This window comes from Mustelus asterias, unplaced genomic scaffold, assembly GCF_964213995.1.
Source record: "Mustelus asterias unplaced genomic scaffold, sMusAst1.hap1.1 HAP1_SCAFFOLD_2540, whole genome shotgun sequence".
Taxonomy (NCBI): Eukaryota; Metazoa; Chordata; class Chondrichthyes; order Carcharhiniformes; family Triakidae; genus Mustelus; species Mustelus asterias.
In genome coordinates this window covers 5,001-23,448 of record NW_027592485.1, presented here as the reverse complement: position 1 = coordinate 23,448, position 18,448 = coordinate 5,001, and the positions used below count along the sequence as shown (strand labels likewise).

Below are 18,448 nucleotides of genomic sequence, written 5' to 3'. Positions count from 1 at the left end.
TCCGAGGCAGGACAAGTTTCACCCAATGGCCGTACGATGAACAAACAAACCGGATTTCCTTGGTCTGGGTCTGGTGTCTGTAACTGGAGAAGACAACATAGTTTTCTCATTATTGCAGGCTTGCGTTCAGGAACACCTATCTGGTGAGGCAGTATATCGGATGATTCACTCAATGTGGCTGTCTGTCTTCTCAGTAACTGTTCCCCTTATGTTTCAACCACTCAGTGAGATGAAGGCTACAAATATACACCGTGCACTACCTGTTACTGCCACCAGATAGAGGGCTGTGATTTTCACAATGCTGTTACTTTGACCAGGACAATTCAACAATTAACTGACATTATGGCCCTGATTCTGGCCATGCTAAATTGCCCCTTAGTGTCCAAAGATGTGCAGGTTAGGTGGATTGGCCGTGCTAAATTGCCCCTCAGTGTCCAAAGATGTGCAGGTTAGGTGGATTAGCCATACAAAGTTGCCCCTTAGTGTCCAAAGATGTGAGGGTTAGGTGGATTGGCCATGCTAAATTCTCCCTCAGTGTCCAAAGATGTGCGGGTTAGGTGGATTGGCCATGCTAAATTGCCCCTTAGTGTCCAAAGATGTGCTGGTTAGGTGGATTAGCCATGCTAAATTGCCCCTTAGTGTCCAAAGATGTCCAGGTGAGGTGGATTGGCCATGCTAAATTGCCCCTTAGTGTCCAAAGATGTGCGGGTTAGGTGGATTGGCCATGTTAAATTGCCCCTTAGTGTCCAAAGATGTCCAGGTTAGGTGGATTAGCCATGCTAAATTGCCCCACAGTGTCCAAAGATGTACAGGTTAGGTGGATTGGCCATGCTAAATTGCCCCTTAGTGTCCAAAGATGTGCGGGTTAGGTGGATTAGCCATGCTAAATTGCCCCTTAGTGTCCAAAGATGTGCGGGTTAGGTGGATTAGCCATACTAAGTTGCCCCTTAGTGTCCAAAGATGTGCGGGTTAGGTGGATTGGCCATGCTAAATTGTTCCTTCGTGTCAGGGGGATTAGCTAAGGTCAATACATGGGGTTAGGAGGATAGTGCCTGGGTGGGATTGTGGTCGGTGCAGACTCGATGGGCTCCTCCTGCACTGTGGGGGGGATTCTATGATTCCGTGAACTGTGTGGGAGTGTGTGTGAGCCAATGAGGACAATCGCAGCCAAACCCTGTCCCTTTAAATGTCCTTCAGACTGGACCCGATCGTCAAGCTAACAGCTGGAGTGAGAGAGAGAGAGAGAGACCCTGAGTGTAACTGGATCCCCTCTGTTCCTGGTGAGGCGGGGGGGGGGGGGGGTGGGGTGCAGCTGCTTCCACCAACTAGCCACCTCCGCCTCCGTCCCAACTGTCCGGGCCAATCAAACGCACCCCCGCCGTGGTGGGCCCCACACAAAGTGGACAGAAAGTTTGTGACCGGACCGGCTGGGGGTTTAGAAATGGGAGGCGGCGGACCGGCTGTGAGGTTGCAAATAACCCTCCTCATCGCAACGGCGGCAGGTAGGCGATGTTTTCAGCTTCGATCGCTCTGGAGCCAACCCCCGGGAACGGCCAGGCTGACGGGCGACTTAAAGAGGCAACGTCCAGGACAGAGGGTATTGAGCTGTGAACAAGTCAGAGTTGGTGCCGAGCTGACATCTTGACGGGGTAGTTTTTATTGACAGCTTTGGTGTGGCATCGTTGGACGGCACAGCGGGTTGGCGCTGCCGCCTCACAGCGCCAGGGGACCCGGGTTCGATCCCCGGCCTCGGGTCACTGTCTGTGCGGAGTCTGCACGTCCTCCCCGTGTCTGCGTGGGTTTCCTCCGAGTGCTCCTGTTTCCTCCCACAGTCCGAAAGACGTGCTGGTTAGGGTGCATTGGCCGTGCTAAATTCTCCCTCAGTGTTACCCGAACAGGAGTGTGGCGACTCGGGGATTCTCACAGTCACTTCATTGCAGTGTTAATGTAAGCCGACTTATAACAATAATCAATAAAATTAAACTTAAATACTTCCTCAGTGTTATCCGGACAGGCGCCGGAGTGTGTGGGCGACTGGGGGATTTTCACAGTAACTTCATTGCGGTGTTAATGTAAGCCGACTTGTGACACTAATAAATAAACTTAAAACTTCAAAGCTATAAGTTCCTTGACGATCAGTCCAGACAACACAAGCTATAAATAAGTAGCTCCTGAACTGATAGTCTACGAGGTCTCTCTGTGTGAGGTTGAGGTTACCAGGGGCATTTAGAATGAGGACAAACTTCCCCTCCCCACCATCTGGGAGCTGGGAGTTACAGTGAAGGATGTAGAGTATATCAGAGAGTGTTACAGTGAGGGGGTGTGGGGTATATCAGAGAGTGTTACAGTGAGGGGGTGTGGGGTATATCAGAGAGTGTTACAGTGAGGGGGTGTGGGGTATATCAGAGAGTGTTACAGTGAGAGGGTGTGGGGTATATCAGAGAGTGTTACAGTGAGGGGGTGTGGGGTATATCAGAGAGTGTTACAGTGAGGGGGTGTGGGGTATATCAGAGAGTGTTACAGTGAGGGGGTGTAGGGTATATCAGAGAGTGTTACAGTGAGGGGGTGTGGGGTATATCAGAGAGTGTTACAGTGAGGGGGTGTGGGGTATATCAGAGAGTGTTACAGTGAGGGGGTGTGGGGTATATCAGAGAGTGTTACAGTGAGGGGGTGTGGGGTATATCAGAGAGTGTTACAGTGAGGGGGTGTGGGGTATATCAGAGAGTGTTACAGTGAGGGGGTGTGGGGTATATCAGAGAGTGTTACAGTGAGGGGGTGTGGGGTATATCAGAGAGTGTTACAGTGAGGGGGGTGTGGGATATATCAGAGTGTTACAGTGAGGGGGTGTGGGGTATATCAGAGAGTGTTACAGTGAGGGGGTGTGGGGTATATCAGAGAGTGTTACAGTGAGGGGGTGTGGGGTATATCAGAGAGTGTTACAGTGAGGGGGTGAGGGGTATATCAGAGAGTGTTACAGTGAGGGGGTGTGGGGTATATCAGAGAGTGTTACAGTGAGGGGGTGAGGGGTATATCAGAGAGTGTTACAGTGAGGGGGTGTGGGGTATATCAGAGAGTGTTACAGTGAGGGGGTGAGGGGTATATCAGAGAGTGTTACGGGGGGGGTGGGGTCTCAGGCTGGGTGTGTGTGTGTATATGTGGGGTGTGAGTTTTGGGTTAACTGGTATTCTGAGTTGGTTAAGTGGCATACAGCTATGAACAGGTGCTTGGGCCTACACTGTCTCCACAGTGCGTCAGTCTGTGGCCCTATCCCAGGCTAACATGCAGTCTGTGCTATTAATAACCGGGGCTTTTAAGCGGAAAGGAGTCGCCGTAAGTCATTTTATGAAGGATAAACCCTTGACTAATCTGTAATAAATGCCCGGCATTAACACAGGAGCGACAGGGCGCCATTGGCCTTTCCGCAGTGCCCAGTCTGGAGAACATTCCACAGATACGCTCGCCTCTGTGTTTACACCAGGAGTTGGGAGCAACGACAGTTCCAACGATTGGGAACATTTGACACGAGAGAATTTGCGGTCGGGAACACTATCCTCATAGAGCCACCGAATCCCTAAAGTACCGAAGGAGGCCATTCGGCCCATCGGGTCTGTACCGACCACATTCCCACCCAGGCCCTATTCCCGTAACACATTTTCCCTCCTGATCATCACCCTGACACTAAGGGGCAATTTAGCATGGCCGATCCATCTAACCCGTACATCTTTGGACACTAAAGGGCAATTTAGCATGGCCAATCCACCTAACCTGCACATCTTTGGACACTGAGAGACAATTTAGCACGGCCAATCCACCTAACCTGCACATCTTTGGACACTAAGGGGCAATTTAGCATGGCCAATCCACCTAACCTGCACATCTTTGGACACTAAGGGGCAATTTAGCATGGCCAATCCATCTAACCTGCACATCTTTGGACACTGAGAGACAATTTAGCACGGCCAATCCACCTAACCTGCACATCTTTGGACACTAAGGGGCAATTTAGCATGGCCAATCCACCTAACCTGCACATCTTTGGACACTAAGGGGCAATTTAGCATGGCCAATCCATCTAACCCGTACATCTTTGGACACTAAGGGGCAATTTAGCATGGCCAATCCACCTAACCTGCACATCTTTGGACACTAAGGGGCAATTTAGCATGGCCAATCCACCTAACCGACACATCTTGGGACACTGTGGGAGAATTTAGCACGGCCAATGCACCCTAACCAGCACGTCTTTCGGACTGTGGGAGGAAACCGGGGCACCCGGAGGAAACCCACGCAGACACGGGGAGAATGTGCAAACTCCGCACAGACAGTGACCCAAGCCGGGAATCGAACTCAGGTCCCTGGCGCTGTGAGGCAGCAGTGCCAACCCACTGGGCCACTGTTGCCTCCCACAGTCCAAAAGACGTGCTGGTTAGGGTGTATTGGCCGTGCTAAGTTCTCCCTCAGCGTTACCCGAACAGGAGGGTGGCGAATCAGGGATTTTCACAGTAACTTCATTGCAGTGTTTAATGTAAGCCTTACCTGTGACACTAATAAATAAACTTTTAAACTTAATTCTAATCCCATTACGTAGCACTCGGTCCGTAGCCTTGTGTGTTGGGGTGTTTCAAATGTTCATTTAAAAGCCTCTTCAATGTTGTGAGGGTTCCCGCCTCTCCCACCTTTTCGGGCAGCGAGTCCCAGATTCCCACCGCCCTCTGGGTGAAAAAGTTTCCCCTCAAATCCCCCCCTAAATGTCCTGCCCCCTTACCTTAAACCTCTGCCCCCTCTACCAAGGGGGAAGGTTCCTTCCTATCTCCTCTATCTATGTCCCTCAGAATCTTCTACGCCTCAATCAATTCCCCCCTCAGCCTTCCCTTCCTGGAGGGCGACAGGCCCTGAGCTTTGCACTGAAAGGCGGGTAAATAGAGTGGTGAAACAGGCACAAGGCACACTCGCCTTTGGGGTACAGATTACAAAAGCAGGGAGGCCACGATGGAGTTGTGTAGAACTTTGGTGAGGCCACAGCTGGAGTACGGTGCGCAGTTCTGGTCGCCAGGTTATAGGAAGGACATGAACGCTCTGGGGGAGGTGCGGAGGAGATTCACCAGGATGCTGCCTGGGGTGGAGCATCTAAGTTGTGAAGAAAGAACAAAGAAAATTACAGCACAGGAACAGGCCCTTCGGCCCCTCCAAGCCTGCACCGACCATGCTGCCCGACTGAACTAAAACCCCCTACCCTTCCGGGGACCATATCCCTCTATTCCCATCCTATTCATGTATTTGTCCAGACGCCCCTTAAAAGTCACTATCCTATCTGCTTCCACTCCCTCCCCCGAGTTCCAGGCACCCACCACCCTCTGTGTAAAAAATCTGCCTCATACATCTCCTTTAAACCTTGCCCCTCGCACCTTAAACCTGTGCCCCCTAGTAATTGACTCTTCCACCCTGGGGGAAAAAGCTTCTGACTATCCACTCTGTCCATGCCTCTCATAATCTTGTAGACTTCTATCAGGTCGCTCCCCTCAACCTCCGTCGCTCCAGTGAGAACAAACCAAGTTTCTCCAACCTCTCCTCGTCAGACCCCACTTGGAGTACTGTGCTCAGTTCTGGTCGCCTCATTACAGGAAGGATGTGGAAAAGAATGAAAGGGTGCAGAGGAGATTTACAAGGATGTTGCCTGGATTGAGTGGCATGCCTTATGAGGATAGGCTGAGGGAGCTCGGTCTTTTCTCCTTGGAGAGACGTAGGATGAGAGGAGACCTAATAGAGGTGTATAAGATGTTGAGAGGCATAGATCGGGTGGACTCTCAGAGGCTTTTTCCCAGGGTGGAAATGTCTGCTACGAGAGGACACAGGTTTAAGGTGCTGGGGGGTAGGTACAAGGGAAATGTTAGGGGGAAGTTTTTCACACAGAGGGTGGTGGGCGAGTGGAATCGGCTGCCGTCAGTGGTGGTGGAGGCAAACTTAATAGGGTCTTTTAAGAGACTCCTGGATGAGTACATGGGACTTAATAGGATGGAGGGTTATAGGTAGGTCTAGAAGGTAGGGATATGTTCGGCACAACTTGTGGGGCCGAAGGGCCTGTTTGTGCTGTAGTTTTTCTATGTTTCTAAGTTTCTCTCCTCATAGCTAATGCCCTCCATACCAGGCAACATCCTGGTAAATCTTTTCTGTCCCCTCTCCAAAGCCTCCACATCCTTCTGGTAGTGCGGCGACCAGAATTGAACACCATATTCCAAGTGCGGCCTCACTAAGGTTCTTCGAGAGGTTGGATAGGCTTGGGTTGTTTTCTCTGGAGCAGAGAAGACTGAGGGGGCGACCTGATCGAGGTGTTCAAGATTATGAGGGGCATGGACAGAGTGGATAAGGAGCAGCCGTTTCCCTGAGTTGAAGGGTCAGTCACGAGGGGACACAAGTTAAAAGTGAGGGGGGTGGGAGGTTTAGGGGGGGATTTGAGGAAAATTATTTTTACATTTTTTGTTTGAGTTATAAGGAGAGGCTGGATAGACTGGGACTTTTTTCTCTGGAGCGTAGGAAGCTGAGGGGTGATCTTATAGAGGTCTATAAAATAATGAGGGGCACAGATCAGCTAGATAGTCAACATCTTTTCCCAAAGGTAGGGGAGTCTAAAACTAGAGGGCACAGGTTTAAGGTGAGAGGGGAGAGATACAAAAGGGTCCAGAGGGGCAATTTTTTCACACAGAGGGTGGTGAGTGTCTGGAACGAGCTGCCAGAGGTAGTAGTGGAGGCGGGTACAATTTTGTCTTTTAAAAAGCATTTAGACAGTTACATGGGTAAGATGGATATAGAGGGATATGGGCCAAATGCGGGCAATTGGGACTAGCTTAGGCGTTTAAACAAAAAGGGCGGCATGGACAAGTTGGGCCGAAGGGCCTGTTTCCATGCTGTAAACCTCTATGACTCTATTCAGAGGGTGGTGAGGGTCTGGAATGCGCTGCCTGGGAGGGTGGTGGAGGCGGGAGGCCTCACATCCTTTAAAAAGTACCCGGATGGATACTTGGCACGCCGTAACATTCAAGGCTACAGGGCCGAGTGCTGGCAAGTGGGGTTAGGTGGGCAGGTCAGGGCCTTTTGTGTGTCGGTGCAGACTCGATGGGCCGAAGGGCCTCTTCTGCACTGTCGTATTCTGTGATTCTGTGAACCATAGCGAGTAGGCGCTCTTGGTCCAAACTCCATGTCACTATTGTTGGGGGGGGGGGTGTAGTGAGGGGGGACCTCCCCCCAGGTCTGAAGGGGCTGGGGAAGAACTCTTCAGGAATCCGGCTTCCGATCGCGGTCCGCCCACTCCTTTGGGAAGGGCACGGCCGGCCACCCCCCCCCCCCGCCCCAAGAGATTTCGGTTTTGCCAATGTGCTGCCCACTGCAGTCAAATAGCTGGCTTTGCCTCCTGAAGAACATCCCCTCGAATGAGGCAGCAGAGGACCCCTTTGTTTGAGGCAGTGGCTTGGTGGGTAAGAGGGAGTGGGAGGCGAGGGAGGGAGGGTGAGGGAAGGAGGGAGGGTGAGGAGGAGAGGAAGGGAGGGTGAGGAAGAGAGGGAGGGAGGGTAAGAAGGCAGAGAGAGAAGAGTGAAGCTCGGACATTTCTTTATTATACATTCGTGGGACAGAGGTGTCGCTGGCTGGATCCCTAATTGCCCCTGGAGAAGGTAGTGGGGGAGCTGCCACCTTGAACCCGCTGCAGTCCGTGTGGTGTAGGTATATCCACAGCGCTGTTAGGGAGAGAGTTCCAGGATTTTGACCCGGAGAAGGAACGGCCGATATATTTCCAAGTCGGGATGGTGAGTGGCTCGGAGGGGGAACCTCCAGGTGGGGGTGTTCCCCAGGTATCTCCTGTCCTTCTAGATGGTAGAGGTGGTGGGTTTGGAAGGTGCTGCCGAAGGAGCCTTGGTGAGTCGCTGCGGTGCATCTTGTAGACGGTCCACACGGCTGCGTGGGTGGTGGAGGGAGTGGGTGTTTGTGGATGGGGGGCCAATCAAGCGGGGCTGCTTTGTCCTGGATGGTGTCTTGAGTTGTTGTTGGGAGCCGCGCCCATCCAGGCAAGTGGAGGGAATTCCATCCCACTCCTGACTTGTGTCCTTGTCGATGGCGGACAGGCTTTGGGAGGGAGTCAGGAGGTGAGTTACTCGCCGCAGGATTCCCAGCCTCTGACCTGCTCCGGGAGCCACTGTATTTACACGGCTGGGTCCCAGTTCAGTATCTGGTCAATGGGAACCCCCGGGATGTTGATAGTCGGGTGGGGTTCAGCCATTGAATGCCAAGGGGTGATGGGTTAGATTCTTGCCTGTTGGAGATGGTCATTCCTGGCACTGGTGTGGCGCGAACTTTAATCTCTCAATCCCTGGGTTTGACCACGTGGTTTAACGGTCAGCCTGGTTTGACTCTGAACTTTGACCCCCAGGCGTGGGAGGATCGGAGACAGAGAAGATGCTTTTGAACAAGCTGTTTGAGACTTACAACCCAAATGTGCGACCAGCACGAACCGCAGACGAGAAGGTTACGGTGAGAGTCGGGATGACTCTCTCACAGCTGATCAGCCTGGTAAGTCTTTTCATTTTATTTGAGTCATTATTGTCACATGTCATAGAAATCTTAGAAACCCTACAGTACAGAAAGAGGCCATTCGGCCCATCTAGTCTGCACCGACCACAATCCCACCCAGGCCCTACCCCCATATCCCTACATATTTACCCACTAATCCCACTAACCTACACATCTCAGAACACTAAGGGGCAATTTTTAACCTGGCCAATCAACCTAACCCGCACATCTTTGGACTGTGGGAGGAAACCGGAGCACCCGGAGGAAACCCACGCAGACACGAGGAGAATGTGCAAACTCCACACAGACAGTGACCCAAGCCGGGAATCGAACCCAGGTCCCTGGAGCTGTGAAGCAGCAGTGCTAACCACTGTACTACCGTGCCGCCCGGAAACAGTAAAATCACCATCCCTGGGTGGTCTTGAACCACCAACCTTCCAATTTATGACAGAACGCGCTGACCGATTGCGACACAGACACTGTATTGGGATACAGTGAAAAGTATTGTTTCTTGCGCACAATACAGACAAAGCATATCGTTCATAGAGTCCATAGGGGAGAAGGATTTGATTTATTATTGTCACATGTATTGGGACACAGTGAAAAGTATTGTTTCTTGCGCGCTGTACAGACAAAGCATACCGTTCATAGAGAAGGAAAGGAGAGAGTGCAGAATGCAGTGTTACAGTCATAGCTAGGGTGTCAAGAAAGATCAACTTAATGCGAGGGAGGTCCATTCAAAAGTCTGACAGCAGCAGGGAAGAAGCTGTTCTTGAGTCGGTTGGTACGTGACCTCAGACTTTTGTATCTTTTTCCCGACGGGAGAAGGTGGAAGAGAGAATGTCCGGGGTGCGTGGGGGTCCTTAATTATGCCGGGTGCTTTTCCCGAGGCAGCGGGAAGTGTAGACAGAGTCAATGGATGGGAGGCTGGTTTGCGTGATGGATTGGGCTACATTCACGACCTTTTGTAGTTCCTTGCGGTCTTGGGCAGATCAGGAGCCCAGACCAAGCTGTGATACAACCAGAAAGAATGCTTTCTATGGTGCATCTGTAAAAGTTGGTGAGAGTCATAGCGGACATGCCAAATTTCCTTAGTCTTCTGAGAAAGTAGAGGCGTTGGTGGGGCTTTCTTAACTATAGTGTCGGCATGGGGGGGACCAGGACAGGTTGTTGGTGATCTGGACACCTAAAAACATGAAGCTCTCGACCCTTTCTACTTCGTCCCCGTTGATGTAGACATGGGCGCGTTCTCCTTTACGCTTCCTGAAGTCGATGACAATCTCCTTCGTTTTGTTGACATTGAGGGAGAGATTATTGTTGCCGCACCAGTTCACCAGATTCTCTGTCTCTTTTCCCGCACTCCGTCTCGTCATTGTTTGAGATCCGACCCACTACAGTGGTGTCATCAGCAAACTGGAAAATTGAGTCTCTGGATTGCCAGGACCAGTGGAGGCCATTCAGCCCCTCGAGACTTTGCTGCCCGACATAGCTGATTGGTACCTTGGTCCCAATGAGTCCATAACTCCTTGACACCTGCTGTACTAGCATACAATGGAATGTTGGCATTTAGAACATAGAACAGTACAGCACAGAACAGGCCCTTCGGCCCACGATGTTGTGCCGAGCTTTATCTGAAACCAAGATCAAGCTATCCCACTCCCTATCATCCTGGTGTGCTCCATGTGCCTATCCAATAACCGCTTAAATGTTCCTAAAGTGTCTGACTCCACTATCACTGCAGGCAGTCCATTCCACACCCCAACCACTCTCTGCGTAAAGAACCTACCTCTGATATCCTTCCTATATCTCCCACCACGAACCCTATAGTTATGCCCCCTTGTAATAGCTCCATCCACCCGAGGAAATAGTCTTTGAACGTTCACTCTATCTATCCCCTTCATCATTTTATCAACCTCTATTAAGTCTCCCCTCAGCCTCCTCCGCTCCAGAGAGAACAGCCCTAGCTCCCTCAACCTTTCCTCATAAGACCTACCCTCCAAACCAGGCAGCATCCTGGTAAATCTCCTCTGCACTCTTTCCAGCGCTTCCACACCCTTCTTATAGTGAGGTGACCAGAACTGCACACAATATTCCAAATGTGGTCTCACCAAGGTCCTGTACAGTTGCAGCATAACCCCACGGCTCTGAAACTCCAACCCCCTGTTAATAAAAGCTAATGATGTGGAGATGCCGGCGTTGGACTGGGGTAAACACAGTAAGAAGTTTAACAACACCAGGTTAAAGTCCAACAGGTTTATTTGGTAGCAAAAGCCACACAAGCTTTCGAGGCTCTGAGCCCCTTCTTCAGGTGAGTGGGAATTCTGTTCACAAACAGAACTTATAAGACACAGACTCAATTTACATGAATAATGGTTGGAATGCGAATACTTACAACTAATCCAGTCTTTAAGAAACAAAACAATGGGAGTGGAGAGAGCATCAAGACAGGCTAAAAAGATGTGTATTGTCTCCAGACAAGACAGCCAGTGAAACTCTGCAGGTCCACGCAACTGTGGGAGTTACAAATAGTGTGACATAAATTCTGATTCTAGGATCGCATGATAAAGACTCAGGAGGAAAAAAGCAGAAATATTTATGTGAAATAGTGTGACATAAACCCAATATCCCGGTTGAGGCCGTCCTTGTGTGTGCGGAACCTGGCTATCAGTTTCTGCTCCGCGACTCTGCGCTGTCGTGTGTCGCGAAGGCCGCCTTGGAGAACGCTTACCCGAATATCAGAGGCCGAATGCCCGTGACCGCTGAAGTGCTCCCCAACAGGAAGAGAACAGTCTTGCCTGGTGATTGTCGAGCGGTGTTCATTCATCCGTTGTCGCAGCGTCTGCATAGTTTCCCCAATGTACCATGCCTCGGCTAACACACTATAGGCCTACTTCACAGCTCTATCCACTTGAGTGGCAACCTTCAGAGATCTGTGGATATGGACCCCAAGATCTCTCTGTTCCTCCACAGTCTTCAGAACCCTACCTTTGACCCTGTAATCCACATTTAAATTAGTCCTACCAAAATGAATCACCTCACATTTATCAGGGTTAAACTCCATTTGCCATTTTTCAGCCCAGCTTTGCATCCTATCTATGTCTCTTTGCAGCCTACAACAGCCCTCCACCTCATCCACTACTCCACCAATCTTGGTGTCATCAGCAAATTTACTGACCCACCCTTCAGCCCCCTCCTCTAAGTCATTAATAAAAATCACAAAGAGCAGAGGACCAAGCACTGATCCCTGTGGCACTCTGCTAGCAACCTGCCTCCAATCCGAAAATTTTCCATGCACCACCACCCTCTGTCTTCGATCAGACAGCCAGTTACCATTTATAGCTAAAGGAATAGAACATAAAGGTAAGAAAGTCTTGTTGCAACTACACCAGGCATTGGTGAGGCTGCAGCTGGAGTATTTGCACAGTTTTGGTCCCCATATTTGAGGAACTTTATTTATTAGTGTCACAAGTCGGCTGCCATTAACACCGCAATGAAGTTACTGTGAAAATCCCCTAGTCGCCACACTCCGCCGCCCGTTCGGGTAACACCGAGGGAGAATTTAGCACGGCCGATGCACCCTAACCAGCACATCTTTCGGACCGTGGGAGGAAACCGGAGCACCCGGAGGAAACCCACGCGGACACGGGGAGAGGTGGGGGGGGAGGGGGTCAAACTCCACACTCCGTGGCAATCTCATCAGATGGCAAGTACCTGGCCCCGGGAGACCAAAACATCCGTGGAATCCTGCCACATGCCAACATGTTTAGACATTCAAAGGACGTAAAGATGCAGTATCGGGGCCCGTCCTTTTGGAAAGGCAACGCATCAGTGACCCCAAGCCGGGAGTCGAATCCAAGTCCCTGGCGCTAGGAGGCAGCAGTACTAACCACTGTGTCACCGTGCTGCCCCAAGTGGCATTGGAGGCAGTCCAGAGGAGGTCCACTAGATTGATTCCAGAGATGAGGGGTTTGTCGTATGAAGAGAGATCGAACAGTTTAGGCCGAAACTCTCTGGAATTTAGAAGAATGAGGGGAGATCAAATTGAGGGAGACAAGATGATAAAAGGTGAGGATAAAGTAGACGGGGAGTGGATGCTTCCTCTGGTGGGACATTCTGGGGCGAGAGGTCTTAGGATAAGGGGGAGCAAATTTAAAACAGAGTTGAGGAGAAACTACTTCTCCCAGAGGGTTGTGAATCTGTGGAATTCGTCCCCCCAAAAGTGCGGTGGATGCTGGGACAGTGAGTAAATTTAAAGAGGAGTTAGACAGATTTTTAATGGGTTGAAGGGTTATGGGGAGAAGGCAGGAAAATGGGGATGAGGAACATGTCAGCCATGATCGAAGGGCGGAAGGGATTTGATGGGCCGAGTGGCCTAATTCTGCTCCTATACCTCATACCCTGCCCAATAAAAACCTCATCCAATTGTATAAGTCATCGGTGAGGCCGCGCTTGGAGTATCGTGGACAGTTTTGGTCACCTTGTTATAGGAAGGACATTGATAAACTGCAAAGAGTGCAGAGAAGATTTACCAGGATGCTGCCAGGATGAGTGGGCCTGAGTTATAGGGAGCGGTTGGCCGGGCTAGGACTTTGATCCATGGGACGTGGGAGAATAAGGGGTGACCTCAATGAGGTGCCAAAGCCATGAGGGGCAGAGATGGGATGAACGCACAAAGTCTTTATCCCAGGGTAGGGGGAATTGAAAACTAGAGGGCAGAGGTTAAAGGTGAGAGGGGAAAGGGACCCGAGGGGCAACTTCTTCACGCAGAGGGTGGTGCGTGTATGGAATCAGCTGCCAGAGAAAGTGATCGAGGCAGGGACCACAGCGACATTTAAAAATCATTTGGATATGCATGTGGATTGGACAGGATTGGAGGGATATGGGCCAAACGCGGGCCCATTGGGGCTAGCTGGGAGGGCACCATGGAGCGGTTGGGCCGAAGGGCCTGTTCCCGTGCTGTATTGGTTAGCACTGCTGCCTCGCAGCGCCAGGGACCCGGGTTCGATTCCCGGCTCGGGTCACTGTCTGTGTGGAGTCTGCACGTTTTCCCCCCGTGACTGTGTGGGTTTCCTCCGGGTGCTCCGGTTTCCTCCCACAGTCCAAAGATGTGCGGGTTAGGTGGATTGGCCATGCTAAATTGTCCCTTAGTGTCCAAAGATGTGCAGGTTAGGTGGATTGGCCATGCTAAATTGTCCCTTAGTGTCCAAAGATGTGCAGGTTAGGTGGATTGGCCATGCTAAATTGCCCCTTAGTGTCCAAAGATGTGCAGGTTAGGTGGATTGGCCGTGCTAAATTGCCCCTTAGTGTCCAAAGATGTGTAGGTTAGGTGGATTGGCCATGCTAAATTGCCCCTTAGTGTCCAAAGATGTGTAGGTTAGGTGGATTGGCCATGCTAAATTGCCCCTTAGTGTCCAAAGATGTGCAGGTTAGGTGGATTGGCCATGCTAAATTGCCCCTTAGTGTCCAAAGATGTGAAGGTTAGGTGGATTGGCCATGCTAAATTGCCCCTTAGTGTCCAAAGATGTGCAGGTTAGGTGGATTAGCCATGCAAAATTGCCCTTTAGTGTCCAAAGATGTGCAGGTTAGGTGGATTGGCCATGCTAAATTGCCCCTTAGTGTCCAAAGATGTGTAGGTTAGGTGGATTGGCCATGCTAAATTGCCCCTTAGTGTCCAAAGATGTGTAGGTTAGGTGGATTGGCCATGCTAAATTGCCCCTTAGTGTCCAAAGATGAGCAGGTTAGGTGGATTGGCCATGCTAAATTGCCCCTTAGTGTCCAAAGATGTGTAGGTTAGGTGGATTGGCCATGCTAAATTGCCCCTTAGTGTCCAAAGATGAGCAGGTTACGTGGATTGGCCATGCTAAATTGCCCCTTAGTGTCCAAAGATGTGTAGGTTAGGTGGATTGGCCATACTAAATTGCCCCTTAGTTTCCAAAGATGTGCAGGTTAGGTGGATTGGCCATGCTAAATTGCCCCTTAGTGTCCAAAGATGAGCGGGTTAGGTGGATTGGCCATGCAAAATTGCCCCTTAGTGTCCAAAGATGAGCAGGTTAGGTGGATTGGCCATGCTAAATTGCCCCTTAGTGTCCAAAGATGAGCAGGTTAGGTGGATTGGCCATGCTAAATTGCCCCTTAGTGTCCAAAGATGTGCAGGTTAGGTGGATTGGCCATGCTAAATTGCCCCTTAGTGTCCAAAGATGTGTAGGTTAGGTGGATTGGCCATGCTAAATTGCCCCTTAGTTTCCAAAGATGTGCAGGTTAGGTGGATTGGCCATGCTAAATTGCCCCTTAGTGTCCAAAGATGAGCAGGTTAGGTGGATTGGCCATGCTAAATTGCCCCTTAGTGTCCAAAGATGTGTAGGTTAGGTGGATTGACCGTGCTAAATTGCCCCTTAGTGTCCAAAGATGTGCGGGGTGAGGTGGATTGGCCGTGCTAAATTGACCCTAGTGTCAGGGAGATTAGCAGGGTAAATATGAGGGGCTACGGGGATAGGGGTTGGGTGGGATTGTGGTCGGTGCAGACTCGATGGGCCGAATGGCCTCCTTCTGCACTGTCGGGATTCTATAGATTCTATGAATTCTATGGCATGTGACCCGAACAGGCGCCAGAGTGTGGGGCGACTGGGAGATTTTCACAGTAACTTCATTGCAGTGTTAATGTAAGCCGACTTGTGACACTGATAAACAAACTTTCAACTTTAAATTATGACTCTGAATCTATATGAAGATCCAGCCCAGAAACTCCAAGGTATTTTGTCAAGTTAGCTTTTATCCATCTTAGTTTGCTAAGAACACAGTTAAAATATAACAAAAAGAATTAGCATAACTCATATCAATTACAAAAATGAACATGACACAATATAGAAACATAGAAAACTACAGCACAAAACAGGCCCTTCGGCCCCACAAGTTGTGCCGAACATATCCCTACCTTCTAGACCTACCTATAATCCTCCATCCTATTAAGTCCCATGTACTCATCCAGGAGTCTCTTAAAAGACCCTATTGAGTTTGCCTCCACCACCACTGACGGCAGCCGATTCCACTCGCCCACCACCCTCTGTGTGAAAAACTTCCCCCTAACATTTCCCCTGTACCTAACCCCCAGCACCTTAAACCTGTGTCCTCTCGTAGCAGCCATTTCCACCCTGGGAAAAAGCCTCTGAGAGTCCACCCGATCTATGCCTCTCAACACCTTATATACCTCTATTAGGTCTCCTCTCATCCTACGTCTGTCCAAGGAGAAAAGACCGAGCTCCCTCAGCCTATCCTCATAAGGCATGCCACTCAATCCAGGCAACATCCTTGTAAATCTCCTCTGCATCTTTCAGTCTTTTCCACATCCCTCCTGTAATGAGGCGACCAGAACTGAGCACAGTACTCCAAGTGGGGTCTGACGAGGGTCTTATATAGCTGCATCATTATCCCCGGACTCCTAAACTCAATCCCTCGATTGATAAAGGCCAGCACACCATACGCCTTCTTAACCACCTCCTCCACCTGCGGGGCCGATTTTAGAGTCCTATGGACCCGGACCCCAAGGTCCTTCTGATCCTCTACAGTACTAAGAGTCTTTCCCTTTATATTGTACTCCTTCATCCCATTTGACCTGCCAAAATGGGCCACTATGCATTTATCTAGGTTGAAGTCCATCTGCCACTTCTCCACCCAGTCTTGCATCCTATCTATGTCCCTCTGTAACTTCTGACATCCCTCCAGACTATCCACAGCCCCACCAACCTTCGTGTCGTCGGCAAACTTACCAACCCATCCCTCCACTTCCTCATCCAGGTCATTTATGAAAATGACAAACAGCAAGGGTCCCAGAACAGATCCCTGGGGCACACCACTGGTGACCGACCTCCATTTAGAAAAAGACCCATCTATACCCACTCTCATATAACCCCCTAACAGCTGGCTATCTCTGTTGTTCCACATTGAAGTAATATCCCACAGACACGCATCAGGGTTACTTGGCACGAAAACAAGTATGCTCACCTGACACGGGATTTTTAGCTTTTTAACACATCTGGAAGAAGTCCCGGCATCAATACTCAGAGAAGGATCTATCCTCAAAACAGCAGTGCTTCAGAAAACCCAGCTCCAGTATCTCCCAGTCTCTAGTCCACAGAGAGCTGTTTGTCATTTTTATTAATGACTTGGATGAGGGCGTGGAAGGATGGATTAGTAAATTTGCGGATGACACTCAAGTCGGTGGAGTTGTAGACAGTGCGGAGGAAAGTGGCAGGTTACAGAGGGACATAGATAAGCTGCAGAGCTGGGCTGAGAGGTGGCAAATGGAGTTTAATGCGGAGAAGTGTGAGGTGATTCACTTTGGAAGGAGTAACAGGAATACAGAGTACTGGGCTAATGGTAAGATACTTGGTAATGTGGATGAACAGAGGGATCTGGGTGTCCATGTGCATAGATCCCTGAAAGTTGGCACCCAGGTTGATAGGGTTGTTAAGAAGGCGTACGGTGTGTTAGCTTTTATTGGTAGAGGGATTGAGTTTCGGAGCCAGGAGGTCATGCTGCAACTGTACAAAAGTCTGGTGCGGCCGCATTTGGAGTATTGCGTACAGTTCTGGTCGCCGTATTATTGGAAAGATGTGGAAAGTGTTGGAAAGGGTGCAGAGGAGATTTACCAGGATGTTGCCTGGTATGGTGGGAAAATCGTATGAGGAAAGGCTGAGGGGCTTGAGGTTGTTTTCGTTAGAGAGAAGAAGGTTAAGAGGTGACGTAATAGAGGCATACAAGATGATCAGAGGATTAGATAGGGTGGATAGTGAGAGCCTTTTTCCTCGGATGGTGTTGGCTAACACGAGGGGACATAGCTTTAAATTGAGGGGTGATAGATATAGGACAGATGTCAGAGGTAGGTTCTTTACTCGGAGAGTAGTAAGGGCGTGGAATGCCCTGCCTGCAGCAGTGGTGGACTCGTCAACATTAAGAGCATTCAAATGGTTATTGGATAAACATATGGATGATATTGGAATAGTGTAGGTTAGAGGGGCTTTAGATTGGTTTCACTGGTCGGCGCAACATCGAGTGCCGAAGGGCCTGTACTGCGCTGTAATGTTCTATGTTCTATGACAAGGACACCACTTCCTCAATGGCTTACAAAGCAGCAACGCTGAGAGAAGGATCCACACTCACTACAGCAGAATCACCAAAAATAAACTTATCCCCTGACAGGTTTCAGTCTCTGACTTCAGAGAGGGGAAAAGAAAGACACTTCTTCCTCTCTGAACTTAAAAATACCTTCCCAGATTGAATATTCTGTGAGATTTCCCCCGTCACTTGGCCAAACATGCCAATCGTCCCAATGAAACCCCACTCTGCAAAATCCCAGGGAAAAACAGCAGAACGGCATTAGTTCAGATCACTAGCGACATTCTAGCCACTAAAAGCAGTTATGTTGCTGCAGTAACGACACAGGATGGCGGAATGCAGACATCTTCGAGGGCAGAGAACTGCCACAACAGTGACAGCACAGAAACATGACTGAAACAGTCCCGGTACAGGTACAGCACAGGGTTAGATACAGAGTAAAGCTCCCTCTACACTGTCCCCCATCAAACACTCCCAGGACAGGTACAGCACAGGGTTAGATACAGAGTAAAGCTCCCTCTATACTGTCCCCCATCAAACACTCCCAGGACAGGTACAGCACAGGGTTAGATACAGAGTAAAGCTCCCTCTACACTGTCCCCCATCAAACACTCCCAGGACAGGTACAGCACAGGGTTAGATACAGAGTAAAGCTCCCTCTATACTGTCCCCCATCAAACACTCCCAGGACAGGTACAGCACAGGGTTAGATACAGAGTAAAGCTCCCTCTACACTGTCCCCATCAAACACTCCCAGGACAGGTACAGCACGGGATTAGAT

General features: G+C 50.1%; 1 pseudogene across 1 annotated transcript in view; it reads left to right on the top strand.

The window, feature by feature from the left end:
- Nucleotides 1-1,305: 1,305 nt before the first annotated feature.
- The window catches only part of LOC144489784 (acetylcholine receptor subunit beta pseudogene), a 22,067-nt pseudogene continuing 4,924 nt past the window's right edge, over nt 1,306-18,448 (top strand). Inside the window, exons 1-2 of the transcript XR_013497055.1 lie at nt 1,306-1,502; nt 8,417-8,556. The product of XR_013497055.1 is annotated as an acetylcholine receptor subunit beta pseudogene (transcript). The remainder of the gene's footprint in view (nt 1,503-8,416; nt 8,557-18,448) is intronic.